A 4,975-nucleotide genomic window follows, 5' to 3' on the forward strand; every position below is an offset into this window, starting at 1 on the left:
CACAATTCTAAGAAACTCTACGAAATTATACAATTTGATCAGACAATAAAGATAGAGTTAAGATTGTAACAAAGTAATACGAGGGTAACTCAAAAATTATTCGCAATGTAGCCATAACTTCTTTTACATTGTTCATACTGACTTCTATCCTCGTTTATTTTATTGTTATGCTGTTGTGGTCATGCTATGAAAGTTTGATCATAATTCCTCCATGTCTTCCTTTTGTTACAGATAGGTCATGGCCGCTCCATTACAAGTTTGCACCGAAAAGGAACAACGAACAGTGATCCGGTTTTTGTGGTCGGAAGATGTATCAGAGGTCGAAATCCATCAGAGACTTTCGGCACAGTACGGGAGCAGTGTCTTGACGCAACGGAGTGTCTACGAATGGATTCAAAAATTCAAAAATTATCGTACGAGGAAGAAGCCGGACGACCATCTATGGCCACAAATGATAACAACATTGAGCGTGCACGTGATATGGTTCTTTTAGACAGACAAGTGACTATTGATGAACTGGCAGATCGTCTGATAATTAGTCATGGTTCCTGATACACCTTTCGACCACAAAAACCGGATTACTGCTCATTATTTTTCTTTGGTTTAAACTTCTAATGGAGCGGCCATGATCTGCCTGCAACAAAAGGAAGACAAATGGAGGAATTGGGATGAAACTTTCATAGCATGACCACAACAGCATAACAATAAAATAAACGAGGACAGAGGACAGTATGAGCAATGCTACATTGCGGATAATTTTTGACTTACTCTTGTATATTATTATCTTTTGATTCATATATTGAAATTTTTTTCAAGCGTGGAAAATATTTGGAATAATTGATGTAACTATAATGTATTCTTTAATTACCATATTTTTTATTTCATTGTCTTTATAAAAGAAATCTATATATCTTTTATCGTAATATATGTATATATATTTTTAGGAATATGACGAAAAATAGAGACATTTATGTATTGTTAAGTATTCATCGATAAATACTTTAAAGTCTATTTTTTAAGTTTTGTATAATTGAGTACATGAGTTGGTATATATTTAAGAATTTTTATTATCCTAGAAAGTGTGGGATTAAAACCAAAATTTTCGCATAATTTTGAATGAAGTTGGTTATGAAAAATGAAGCGGTGTAAAAATTCATCAAGAATGGAACTTAGTAGATCGGCAGTATTCAACGAGACAACCAGAAGGTTAAGTAGCATAGGTTCCCAACTGTGGGGGAAAATAGAATGTGTCATCGTTATTCCACATTTTTGGTTATGAAATTAAATATGTAAGTAGTATGTGCGTAATATTAAATTATATTTTCCATACAAAATACACGTGCTTATTAATGGCGCCGAATACTGTATCATTTCAAATAAATGCTTGCGGTAATACAGGGTGTATTAGAAAAACTTTACAAATTTGGAAACTCGTGTTGATTTATTTATTTAGCTTACAGACATGATTTTGGTGTCCCTTTGTAGCAAAATGCTTTTTTACCTTGTACCTAAAGAGGTTTAATGTGGCTTGCGTTGGTGATTGTTGATCACAACTTCGTTCTTGGTAATTGCATAAAACACGTTCAATTTTCGACTGTCATGTGCATATTCCAGGAATTTTCGTGGATTTTCATTGTTCCAAATTCTACAATTATGTTTATTAACTGTGCCATTTTAGTGAAAAGTCGCCTCATCACTAAAAACAATCTTTTGAATGAAATCTTTATCTGCATCCAACTGATGTAGCTTTTCCACACAATATTCATTACGAGCAATTCTATCAGTGTCTTTTAATTCTTGTACTATTTTAATTTGTATAGTTAAAGATGCAACCGTTTTCTCAACACACGCCAAACTGTCGAGAAGCACGCTGGGTTGATTATGTAGACTGTTCAGAAAGCTTTGTCTCACTTCCTGTACAACGTCTTCAGACGTACGAGGGCGACCTGAAGATTCGTTGTGTCTTACCGAACATTCAGTTCAATAAAACACTTATGTAGGGTGTCTATCGGTCATGAATGTCACGAAAAAGTCACGAAATCAGAAAACGTCATGAAAGTCAAGAAAAAGTCACGAAAGTTAGCTTTTGAGTAACGGATTTTTCTTATCTGTACAAATATAAGTACAGACTGGACAATTTTGTTCTATAAAACGTCAAAATTCACCACCAAAAATGTCTATGGTCGGCTTTAGACGCTACCAAATCGCAAGCAAAGCATGTATCTATCACATGACGAAAACTTCCCACTAGGTCAAGATTAAAATCTATCAAAATTACGATAATAATAAATAAACTTCTATAATTATTTCATTCGCTTTCATTAAATATAATGATGGAATTTATAACTCCCTAATAGCATTTAAAGCTTTCTTGTATAATTCAGTTAACTTGCTACAAGTTGCTACAGGTCAAGGTTACCAAGACAAGAAGGAATAAAAGTCAAACTAAGCAAAGGGAAGAGAAATCAAGGCAAATTAATTTGGAATTTGAATGAAAGGATAATGAAGATAGTGAAATTTATTACTACAATCAAGGTTGCTATCCTCTTTCGTCAATTCTCACTCAAAACGTATGAACATGCATGATATGCGGGTAAGCTTCTCTACTGAATATTACTTCTCCATGTAAATAGGCAATCCTTGCCAAGAGGTATATATAGTACATTTTGTGAGAAACGCATGTAAAGATGTAACAAAAGCCGCAAATAAGTGAAGTAGAGAATTGATATTTGTATCTATTAAAAACAAATCTTCATATGATAAAACTTTAATAGTTTAAGTACCGATAATCAAATTATAATCTCGTTTTCTGCACGTTTTTTTCATGAAAATATTGTAACAAGCTTGAAAATTTTGGACAAATTGGCATGGGCAGATTTTCTGTCCTATTTTTCATATGATTACTATCGGCCTATATTTGTATGTTCATTATTGGTATGATGTCTTCGTGTATCGATGTTTCAGTATCCAATTTGATAGGACAATATCGTATCACCGCTATCACACAGAAAGCTATCTGCTACCTAATTTGGTAACTGCTGATGTAAATATCATTAAACTAAGTTTACTCTATTGGATAGCTTCTATGAATTAAGTCTACGCTATGTCTAGAAGAACTGTACATTGAAATACATCACATTCAGTGACAATTATTGTATACAAGCCACTCGAAAAAGAAGCCTTGTTTCCTTGCATGTCTTTTGTGCTACAGCAACCTAATTTAAGGTTGCGGTAAACCAGCATGTTATCTGGGTAGGCTAATTATGAGAAATTCTAAATATTTCAGGAGGGATACGCTAATCCAGTGGCAGATTACACATTTCTGGTTTCATTCAAATGGAGAACATCATCATATAGTAGCAATTATATAGGAGATCATTAGACTTAGTGGGAAACCTCTAGATTTGCAATCCTAAACAAGAAGAGAAACTGATGGACATAGATAAGTCGTATTATGTATAAGCTATCTCTATTTTGCAACTAGCATCATGTTCTGAAAGGTCCCCTGTCGTCAATAGTCACCTTATAGCCGAAAAAATACATGGCAGCTTTGATATTGGCCTGCGTTGGGTACTTGAATGTTCCAGGGAATATATCGCTGAATATTGTCTATTGCTCTAAGTTCCATCCTGGATAATTTTTGATGCTTAAAGATATAGACTACTTTGTAATTTTCATCTGAATTAAAATTAAGATAGCAAAATCCAGTGACGGCTCTTGAAGGAAGTCATAACGGGGAAAATGAAAATTATATCTCCAAAAGCTAAGAAAACACCAGCGAATGTCCAGTTCTTTTATACAAGAATTTGCACGCTAGGCGAGTCCCCAGCCCACAGCCATGAAATTTTGGTTTTCTCCAATGTGTTCCCCCAAGAGTCGCCACTGCAAAATTAGTATAATCCTTTGTAAACTCTGATTCAGTGAAATATGTAAGAATGTGTAGTAAATATAAAAACAAACTGTGAAATGTTTTATATATATAATATAGAAATACTGACGGTAAAATGATACTTTGATCAGTGTCTCTTGCAGCAGTTATTTAACAGCGGTTATTGAAACTTATTATCTACATTTGAAGTTGCCTGTGACATTAGTAAAACGTTCTAAAGACAACAGATGGCTTGATCTATGGGTAAAGTATTGGAATACAATGACTATGAGTTGCAGGTTGATCATTCGCAGAAAATGATTGGCTAATGCAATGGTGCAGTTTCTGTGAACTCGTCATTTTTCTTTCTTTTTTTTTCCACATTTTTTTGAACTATGGTAAAACAAGAATTATCAAAATTTAGTTTTACAGTTGTTTATTTTGAATTGACGTGAACGCGCGCCGTATGATGTCAAATCACGCATTACTTTTAATTCAAAATATTGTCCAAGTATTTGTTCAAACTAGTTGTGCATGAGCCTATATCAATAAATAATTCATGTATCGGAATATGGTATTCCTGTTCATTTTCGATTATTTGTCAAATGGTAAATATCTGATTGATTTCGTCTAAATTCGCACTAATATCTCCAATAATCTCCACTGATATCTCTAATTTCATCTGTATGTGGGGTCAACCTTGCTAATAGAATGTTCGAGAGGATTTTATATAATGTTGACAGAAGGGAAATGCCTCGGTAACTATTATAGTTAGTTGTTTGTTGTGAATAGGAACAATGATTCATTCTTTTCACTCTTGTGTCAATTCCTCCTTGTTACAGATGAGGATAATGAGTTTGTGTATCTTGTTCCACAAATTTTCTCCTCCAGCTGAAGTTAACTCAGCCGGAATTGTCAAATGATCTATTCAAAATGCTATTTGCATCAGTGAGAATTGTTCCGTTGTCTTTCTTTATAGGGGCCGCGGTGGCTCAGTGGTAGAGCTCTGGTGCTAGGGGTCCCGGGTTCGGTCCCAGCCCCCGCCAAGTGAACTTTGTGGTGGACAAACACCGTGTGCGTGGGTTTTCTCGGGGTTCTTTCGTTTCC

This window comes from Thermobia domestica, chromosome 12 (genome assembly GCF_964235325.1).
Source record: "Thermobia domestica chromosome 12, izTheDome1.hap1.1, whole genome shotgun sequence".
Taxonomy (NCBI): Eukaryota; Metazoa; Arthropoda; class Insecta; order Zygentoma; family Lepismatidae; genus Thermobia; species Thermobia domestica.